The sequence below is a fragment of the Mustelus asterias genome, unplaced genomic scaffold, assembly GCF_964213995.1.
Source record: "Mustelus asterias unplaced genomic scaffold, sMusAst1.hap1.1 HAP1_SCAFFOLD_256, whole genome shotgun sequence".
Lineage (NCBI taxonomy): Eukaryota > Metazoa > Chordata > Chondrichthyes > Carcharhiniformes > Triakidae > Mustelus > Mustelus asterias.
In genome coordinates this window covers 593,855-604,528 of record NW_027590223.1, presented here as the reverse complement: position 1 = coordinate 604,528, position 10,674 = coordinate 593,855, and positions in this window count along the sequence as shown.

Genomic DNA, 10,674 nt, shown 5'->3' with positions numbered 1-10,674 from the left:
TATTTTGATCTGTTGCAAGTTGCTGAATATTTTGTGTTTGGGTGGTTTAATGGTGGTCGGGATTCTTTGTTAAGGGCTTTCAAATGTGTTTTTGAAATGTTTTATTTGCGGGGGCGGGGGAATGAAGGTTAAAGGTGTGAGTGAAGTGTTTCAAATATGTTTAAAATGTTTTTAATTAGTGGTTTTGAAGTTATCTGCCCATATATAGGATTCACTGATCTCTAAAGCAGTTTCAAAAGGGATTAAAGGATGTATTAAATGTTTCTAAATGGTCAGAACGTACCTTGAGTAGTTTGCAGGCTTGCTTTCAATGAGATTGCCGATAAGGGAGAGTGAAACAGGGCTTTGAATCAGTGTGTTGACTTGCGATTGGAGTGTGTGTTTTAATTGAGGTGAACTGGGAGAAGGCGTGTGATGTCGCCTGTAGCCCAGGGAAAAGGTCGGTATGATTTCAGATTTAATCTGCCAGCAGTCAGTTTGACTGGAAGACATTCGCTCAAGGTTTGCAAAGCTAGTTAATGATTTGTTCCAGTGAAGAATTTGTGACTTCAATCGACCGGATGGAGTTTTGTTTGCGCAAACACTTCCTTGGAAAGTCAGTCGACGGGGTCATGTGATAATGTGGGTGATGTTGGGAGCAGGGTCTGTAGCAGAGGACTATAAACATTTTGGGAGTTGCCGAAGTCAGAGCCATGTGCAGGCAGTTCTGTAAAACTCAGTCTTTGTCTCTTCCTAAAATCTCCCTCTGAAATCTTTCAGACTGTTCACACAATGTGTCGCAAGTATGTCTGAGTTTGCTGATGGCACTTATTTGAAAGTGGTTTTGATCTCCGCGTGAATGGGTTTAATTTGGAACTGTACAGTCATCAACTTGAAGATAAAGTTCCTTTCATTTTTAAATATTGTTCAACTGTTAATGGTTGTGCCGCTTCATTTGTTAGAGCTTTGTTTAAACTGTGTTGTTGAATAAAGTTGGCTTTACGCTAAATTATCCTTATTTTTTCAGTGGAATTACTTGTGGGTTGAAACATCTTCTCTTCACATTTATCCCAAATGATCGGGGTCTAGTCTGACTTCCGAATGGAATTTGTGGTTGTGGTACAGTTCCCTAACACACAGCACACTATTTCGTATCAGGTATGGCGGGGAAGGGTGACAATAGAACGATTATCATACAAATGGTGGCACGGTGGCACAGTGGTTAGCATTTCTGCCTCACAGCACCAGGGAGCCGGGTTGAATTCCCGCCTCAGGTGACTGTTTGTTTGATGTTTGCATGTTCTCCCCGTGCCTGCGTTGGATTCCTCTGGGTGCCCCAGTTTCCCCCCGCACTCCAAAGTTGTGTGGATTGGCCATGCTAAATTGCCCCTTAGTGCCCAAAGATGTGTAGGTTAGGTGGATTAGCCATAATTAATTGTCCCGCAGTGTCCAAAGATGTACATATTTAATGGCTTGTCCATGATAAGTTGACCGTAAGTGTCCAAAGATGTGCAGGGCGGTGGACTGGCCATGCTAAATTGCCCCTTCGTGCCAGTGCGATTATTTGGACAAAGACGTGGAATTGTGTGGATAGATCAGGGGTGGGATTGTTTTTGCTGGTTTATCCTCGATGGGCCGAATGGCCTCCTTCTGCCCCGTAGTGATTCTATGATAAATGGAAATACTGCAAGTTCGCGCCAGTTCTGGCATTATCTCCGGAGAGAGTGGAACATTTGAAATCCGTTTGACCCAACTTCCAAGGCTGGAGATCCACTTTCTTGACTGGGGGAGATGGAAAACATTAACATTAACTCCACGAGTACTAGCAGATCCATCAACAAAGAACAAAGAACAATACAGCACAGGAACAGGCCCTTCGGCCCTCCAAGCCCGCGCCGCTCCCTGGTCCAAACTAGACCATTATTTTGTATCCCTCCATTCCCACTCCGTTCATATGGCTGTCGAGATAAGTCTTAAACGTTCCCAGTGTGTCCGCTTCCACCACCTTGCCCGGCAGCGCATTCCAGGCCCCCACCACCCTCTGTGTAAAATATGTCCGTCTGATATCTGTGTTAAACCTCCCCCCCCCTTCACCTTGAACCTATGACCCCTCGTGAACGTCACCACCGACCTGGGGAAAAGCTTTCCACCGTTCATCCTATCTACGCCTTTCATAATTTTATACACATCTATTAAGTCTCCCCTCATCCTCCGTCTTTCCAGGGAGAACAACCCCAGTTTACCCAATCTCTCCTCATAACTAAGCCCCTCCATACCTCCATCAGTTGCAACGACAGAGTTCCACAAGGGAAAAAAAGCGTAATTCAGAAGGTGCAGCAGTGGAGGGCATCGATACCAGGTTCATTGGGTGATGTGGTGACAGAATTGCCTCACCAGGGCAAGTTTGATAGCGATACCAGCTACACAGAGGGAGCGGGGCCCATAGAGTACAGCAGGGGACTGGCGGAGTGGGTTAGGGTGCAAGATGTTCCAGGTTCACTGCAGTAGGAGCAGAAACATTACATACACCAAGATGCTGTTCAATATACCAGATTCAGTCAGAGAGGAGGCAATTCAACATGTATTATGGTACACAAATAATCCGAAGTGAAGGGTCAGTGCTTTGCTTCAACAAGCTGAAGATGGCACCAAAAGTAGAGAGAACACAATGAATAATTTTGTAAAGGCGGTGGCAGGACAGAGATAGGACAGCACAGATAAGGCAGCAAAAAATGACAACAAGTTTAATCAGGAGGTGTGGTGGCACAGTGCTTAGCACTGCTGCCTCACAGCACCAGAGACCCGGGTTGCCGGCTTGGGTCACTGTCAGTATGGAGTTTGCTCATTCTCACGTGTTTGCGTGGGTTTCCTCCGGGTGCTCAAGTTTCCTCCCACACACCAAAGATGTCTTGACCAAATATGGGAGGTTGTTTACTTTGAGTAGGACCTGATGGCACCAGATAGGGGAGGAGGCACCGAGACCAAAGTGATATTTGAACTCAGCATTATGGAGTTATTTGTGAGTCACTTCATTGGCTTGTTTGGGCAATGGGATCTGTGTCCAGTTACACCATTGGCTGGGTGTCACAGAACTTTCTGGAATGTCGTGATCTTTTTGGGGATAAAGGCACAAGGCCTTTGCTTCCAGCGATAACTTCGTTTCCAGAGATCAAGCGTTGCAAGTGTGCCTTGTAGAACTTCTTCAGAGAAAGACCAGAAAGACAGATTCTTCATCGGGAACGGACCTGGCCAGTTCATTCTAAAGTGGGTAGCATCTATTTTCAGTTAAAGAATTAAAGTAAATGTTCAGCTAAAACGCGAACGTTGAGTGAAAAGTTAATGCTCAATGAAATGTTCATGCTCAGTGAAGAGATAATGTTCAGTGAAGAGATGATGTTCAGTGAAGAGTTAATGTTCAGTGAAATGTTAATATTCAGCTAAGGAGCGAATGTTCAGTTCAGAGTTGAGGTGTTGCAACTCTTGTAAGTTTGAGTTTGGTAACTTGAGTGTTGAATAAAGCAATTGTGATTAAGAATTTAAAGTTGACTTAGTGTCTGTATTCACTATTGGAGGTTAAAGCGCATGGATTTGTACAACACACACACACACACACACAATTGCATTATCATATTATCAGTATCTGAAAATCTGTATTTCTTTACAATGACCAATGGATGAGAATTTAGGAGCATGGTTAGTAAGTTTGCAGATGGCACCAAGATTGGTGACATAGTGAAGAAGGTTATCTATGATTGCAACGGAATCTTGATCAATTGAGCCAATGGGCTGATGAATTACAGATGGAGTTTAATCGAGATAAATACGAGGTGATGCATTTTGTGGGATCGAAGCAGAGCAGGACTTACTCAGTTAATGGTCGGGCGGTGTGGAGAGTTATAGAACAAAGACATCGAGGGGTACAGGTTCATAGCTCTTTGAAAGTGGAGTCACAGGTGGACAGGGTGGTGAAGAAGGCATTCGGCATGTTTGGTTTCATTGGTCAGAACATTGACTAAAGGAGTTGGGACGACTTGTTGAAGTTGTATAGAACATTGGCATGGCCACACTACGAATACTGTGTACAGCTCTGGTCACCCTATTATCGAAAGGATATTATTAAACCAGAAAGAGTGTAGAAAAGATTTACTGAGATGCTACCAGGACTTGACGGCTTGAGTTATAAGGAGAGGCTGGGGAGTCTGGGTACTTATTACCTGGAGTGTAGGAGGGTTAGCGGTGGTCTTATACAAATCTAAAAAATAATGAGGGACATAGATGAGGTGGAAATTCAATATCGGTTTCGGAGCCAGGAGGTCATGTTGCAGCTGTACAAAAGTCTGGTGTGGCTGCACTTGGAGTATTGTGTACACTTCTGGTCGCCGCATTATAGGAAGGATGTGGAAGCATTGGAAAGGGTGCAGAGGAGATTTACCAGGATGTTGCCTGGTATGGTGGGAAGGTCTTATGAGGAAAGGCTGAGGGGCTTGAGGTTGTTTTCGTTAGAGAGAAGAAGGTTAAGAAGTGACTTAATAGAGGCATACAAGATGATCAGAGGATTAGATAGGGTGGATAGTGAGAGCCTTTTTCCTCGGATGGTGATAGCTAGCACGAGGGGACATAGCTTTAAATTGAGGGGTGATAGATATAAGACAGATGTCAGAGGTAGTTTCTTCACTCAGCGAGTAGTAAGGGCATGGAATGCCCTGCCTGCAGCAGTAGTGGACTCGCCAACATTAAGGGCATTTAAATGGTCATTCGATAAACATATGGATGATATTGGAATAGTGTAGGTTCGATGGGCTTTAGATTGGTTTCACTGGTCGGCGCAACATCGAGGGCCGAAGGGCCTGTACTGCGCTGTTATGTTCTATGTTCTATGTTAATATATTTTTCCAAAGGTACAGGAGTCTAAAACGAGAGGGCATAGGTTTATGTAGAGATGGGAGAGGTTCAAAGGGGCCCAGAGGGGCAATTATTTCACAAAGAGGATGGTGAGTGCCTGGAACGAACTGCCAGAGGCCGTAGTAGAGGAGGGTACATTCATGTAGTTTAGAAAGCATTTAGACAGTTACATGGGTAAGATTGATACTGAAGGATATGGGCCAAACTTGAGAAGTTGGGAATGGTTTAGTGGTAAATAATGAACAGCATGGACAAGTTGGATCGTAGGTCCTGTTTCCATGCTGTAAACCCCTCAACCGCCATGAGGAATGGGATTTCAATATTTAGAAACATAGAAACATAGAAAACTACAGCACAAAACAGGCCCTTCTGCCCCACAAGTTGTGCCGAACATATCCCTACCTTTTAGGCCTACCTATAACCCTCCATCCTATTAAGTCCCATGTACTCATCCAGAAGTCTCTTAAAAGACCCTATTGAGTTTGCCTCCACCACCACTGACGGCAGCCGATTCCACTTGCCCACCACCCTCTGTGTGAAAAACTTCCCCCGAACATTTCCCCTGTACCTACACCCCAGCACCTTAAACCTGTGTCCTCCTGTAGCAGACATTTCCACCCTGGGAAAAAGCCTTGATTCTCATTTTCCGAGAAACAGATGGATCTTGGGGTAATTATTCACAAATCTTTGAAGGTGGCAGAACAGGTGTATCGGATATTTAAAAAAAACAGATGAGATACTGGCTTTTATCAGTTGTCCCATAAAGTGCAAGAACAAGGAGATAATTTTGGAGCTGTATAGAGCCTTAGTTAGGCCACAGCTGGAGTATGTAAGCAGTTCTGGTGACCTCACAATAGGAAGGATGTGATTGCACTGAATGGGGGTACAGAGGAGATTCACCAGGATGTTGCCTGGGATGGAACAGTTGAGCTATGAAGAGAGGCTGGATTGGCTTGGATAGTTTTCTCTCGAAAACTTAAGGCTAATTGAGATGGATATTATTATATGAGGTTTGCACAGGGTGAATAGGAAGCAGCTCTTCTCGTTGGTCGAGGTGTCAATCACGAGGGGGAATAGTTTTCGGGTGAGGGGGCAAGAGATTCTTCCAGAATCCTCAAACATTAGAAAAATCTTCTCCAACAGCCTGGGAAGCAATTACTCTTTCCGAGATAATTGAGTTAATGGTCGTTCCTGGTGGCGCAGGGGGAGGATCAGACAGAGCTGAAGGCAGATTAGGATTCTTTCCTTCCGCTATTTGGTAAAGACTAAAACACTTTGGACTCCTCTCACGGTACCGGCCTCCAACATTCATTCAGAACTAATCTTTGGCATGCACTGCCCATTCCAGCAACACTTGCAACATGCAAGCCGCTTCATGGGCCAATGTCTTACAGGGTGGCAGAGTGATTAGCACTGCTGCCCCATAGCGCCCGGGTTCGATTCTGGCTTGGAGAGACTGTGTGGAATTTGTACGCTTTCCCTGTGTCTGCCTGGGTCTTCGCCAGGTGCTCCGGAATAATCCCACAGTCCAAAGATGTGCGGGTTAGGTGAATTGGCCATGCTAAGTTGTCCCTTGGTGTCCAAAGATGTGTGGGCTGGGATGGATTAGCCGTGCTAAATTGACCCTTCATGTCAAAAGATATGCAGGTTAGGTGGATTGGCAATGCTAAATGGACCTTTCATTTTTAAATTGTATTTATTCGTAACAATTAGGCTCACATTCACACTGCAATGAAGTTACTGTGAAGATCCCCGAGTGGCCACATTCCGGCGCCTTTTCGGGTTCACGAAAGGAGAATTTAGCATGGCCAATTCACCTAACCTGCACATCTTTTGGACTGTGGGAGGAAACCAGAGCAACCAGAAGAAACCCACGCAGACATGGGGAGAATGTGCAAACTTCTCACAAACAGTGAGCCAAGCTGGGAATCGAACCTGTGTCCCTGGCTCTGTGAGGCAGCAGTCCTAACCAATGTGCCACCATGCCGCCCTTTCATGTCCAAAAGTGTGTATTTTGATTGGGGTAGCTGTGCTAAATTGCCCCTTAATGTCCAATGTTATGCAGATTAGGTGGAATAGCCAAGTTAACCTGCCCCATAATGTTTAAAGGTGTGAAAGTTGTGTGGTTTGGCCATGCTAAATTTCCCCTCAGTGTTGGAAGATATGAGGGTTGGGTGGATTGGCCATGCTAAGTTGGCCCTTCATGTCCAAAGATGTGCAGGTTCGGTAGATTGACCACGCTAAATTGTCCCTTAGTGTCCAGTGATGTGTAGATTAGATGGATAGGCCTTTGTGAATGTTTGGGACGAGCAGGGTCCTCAGCCTGTGTAAGATGCTCTTGCGGAGAGTCGGCCCTGACTCCAATGGCCTCCTTCTTCAGAGTATATTCGAAGGATTCTATGCCATTATCCAAAGCACAGCTCCTCGTTACTGCAGGCGCTGATCTTCTGAAGTCTCAGAGAAGTTTAGTAACTAGATAACTGTGTGTGGACAGATTAATCAATGATGAATTCTGAACAGTATTGTGCAGGGACTGAAATTTGAAACAGGTGGACGGGTGGTGAACTCACTCTTGTATAAGCCCACACTTTACAGGAACTCTGTTACTCTTTCCCCATGGGAGATATTGGCACCTGGGGATTACTTCGGACTGCAATATTAATTTGCAACAGTTATCAGCGGCCAATCACATTCTGAATGGGAATCGGTAAACTTTGCTTCCGTTTGCAATTCCTGAGCCAGACATTGCCAATATTGAACTCAACGCAGTGGATCAGGCTGAAACACTGTTAAATGTCCACAGAATAATCTTCTCAATTTTGTACACTTATTATTTGTCCTCGGAAAGCGCATTGAAATCTGAAACACTTTGTGGCGCAGAAGTTATTTTATCTCTGATTCCATTATGTCCATGCTGGACCAACTCACTGAATGGCCCTCAGATCGGAGAGGGGAATGTGCCCCGAGACCATAGAACCATAGAAAATTACAGCTCAGAAACAGGCCTTTTGGCCCTTCTTGTCTGTGCCGAACCATTTTATGCCTAGTCCCACTGACCTGCACTTGGGCCATATCCCTCCACACCCCTCTCATCCATCAACCCGTCCAAGTTTTTCTTAAATGTTAAAAGTGCATTTACCACTTTATCCAGCAGCTCATTCCACACTCCCACCACTCTCTGCGTGAAGAAGCCCCCCCCAATATTCCCTTTAAACCTTTCTCCTTTCACCCTTAACCCATGCCCTCTGCTTTTTTTCTCCCCTCGCCTCAGCGGAAAAAGCCTGCTTGCATTCACTCTATCTGTACCCATCAAAATCTTATACACCTCTATCAAATCTCCCCTCATTCTTCTACGCTCCAGTGAATAAAGTCCCAACCTATTCAATCTCTCTCTGTAACTCAGCTTCTCAAGTCCCGGCAACATCCTTGTGAACCTTCTCTGCACTCTTTCAACCTTATTTACATCCTTCCTGTAACTAGGTGGCCAAAACTGTACACAATACTCCAAATTCGGCCTCACCAATGCCTTATATAACCTTGTAAGAAGTTTAACAACACCAGGTTAAAGTCCAACAGGTTTATTTGGTAGCAAAAGCCACACAAGCTTTCGGAGCTGCAAGCCCCTTCTCCAGGTGAGTGGGAATTCTGTTCACAAACAGAGCATATAAAGACACAGACTCAATTTACATGAATAATGGTTGGAATGCGAATACTTACAACTAATCAAGTCTTTAAGAAACAAAACAATGTGAGTGGAGAGAGCATCAAGACAGGCTAAAAAGATGTGTATTGTCTCCAGACAAGACAGCCAGTGAAACTCTGTGGGGGTTACAGATAGTGTGACATGAACCCAATATCCCAATATTCATGTCACACTACAAGACAGATTCTTTTTAAGCAGACAATCCATATGATTGATTTTGTGTTTCCATGGCATTTCTTTTCATTATTTACATTTTCAGACACTGCAGTTTGAACCTTACATATGCAACTTCATAACAACTGAGAGATATTACCCGCTCATCCCAAGTTTTTTTTTGCAAGACTAATGGAAAGATCCATGGTGAGGACGCATGTCTCGGGTTTCACAGTGCTTCAACACTTCATTTTGGAGGTCTTTTGACTTGCAGTTTCTCAACTGGCCACCATCTCAACGGTGGTGTTGTTGCACCATCCCAAGGCTTTAGGATGGCTTCACTCATGAAGTGGCATTTTCAGCGTGAAAGTTTGCGCCGTAATGGAAGTGGAAAAGCAATAGTAGACAACAAACTTCCGATAGCCTGCTGAAAGTTGTTGTTTTACGGGCAGTTGTTTCTTTGCCAATGTCAAGTGTATTAACAGCTGCTTTCAGCTGACCCCGGATACTCATTTTCATGGAACTGCAGTGGCAACAAATGGTGCTAACTTCTGAAGATCTGCCCAGAACAACTACAAACCTCTCCCCAGACCCCTAATCAGTCAATTACTCATTTCCTGTCATCCCGCAAATCTTTGTAACATATCGTCACATCATCAAAATTGAAAAACTAGCTTCGCCGCTGCCACCATATTATGTTCCGCTGCTTATTATTAGCGCATCAATGATACCATCATCATGAGCAAAATAATGTCGCGGGATTTAATTTGTGGACATGTCTGCAAAGGAAATTGTGTACAGAGTGGAGATTCTGACACACCTGAGCTGTTGGTCTGTTGTTATTTCCTTCTGAAGAGATGTGATCAAAAATCTCAGAACGTTTTGAGATGGATAGTGATGGATGACAACTTAATTTCTGCATTGCTAGACGGAGAGGAAGAGAGAGAGAGCGAGAGAGAGAGATGAGAGCTATGGGGTACGGAACTAAGAAAGTGTGAGGGCCTCTATCTGAGGGAGAGGCTGTGAGTGAGTCAGGAGCTCTGGGTTTGCTGATGTGCTCGGGAGGGCTGTGATACATGGGTAGAATTGAAAGTTATAATGAACTTGTTTCTATGTTTGATGCACTGTTGGATATGTAGATGGCTCCCTCTTAACAAATAGCGTACATAGAGGCAGCAGACACACCAGTGTCCTGCCATCAGATATGTTTCCTCTTGTTTACAGGAGTCACACTCTGCTCCACCCTGTGGTAATGGAGAAAGCAAATCTACCTGCAGTGTTAACACAGAGACTGCACAGACTCCCAACGTGACAATCGCCGCTTTCTCTTTGAAGCCATCGTGACACGCCCATTCCCCTCATGCAAATGTGAGGAAAATGATACATTTCGACACTATCCAGGATTTTATTGGTCCTTATCATTTAATGAATCGAATACCAAATACAAAGGGATGTTTTAGCATGTCCTTCAGTTGCTCTCTGAACTTAGTCTGAGTCACTGCATAAATAGCTGTGTTTGTGCAGCAGCTCAGGAGCTGCAGCATGAAGCTCAGTTCCTGATATATAGGATGTAGATTGAGAATATGGTATCCCAACCAAGACATTCGGACCTCTATATTAGACAGCAGATACACTGACCATAAGAGGATGAAATTGGTGGAGATTACAAACAGTAAAATGATGGATTTCCTTCGACTCTCCATCTCTGGGTCTCTGGGACTCTCCCCACTGCAGTGAGCTCGAAGCCTCTTGCGGGCTCTGCTGGTGACTAAAATGTGTCTGACAGTGAAACCATTGAGGAGGAGAATCAGGAAGAATGGGACACATGGGTTGAGAATGTAATGTAGGAATTCGACTGTTCCCCAGGCACGTGAAAACAGAACCATCTTTGACATTGTACAAAACCACGGGGTGTTTCTCAGTAAATACAGTGGCTT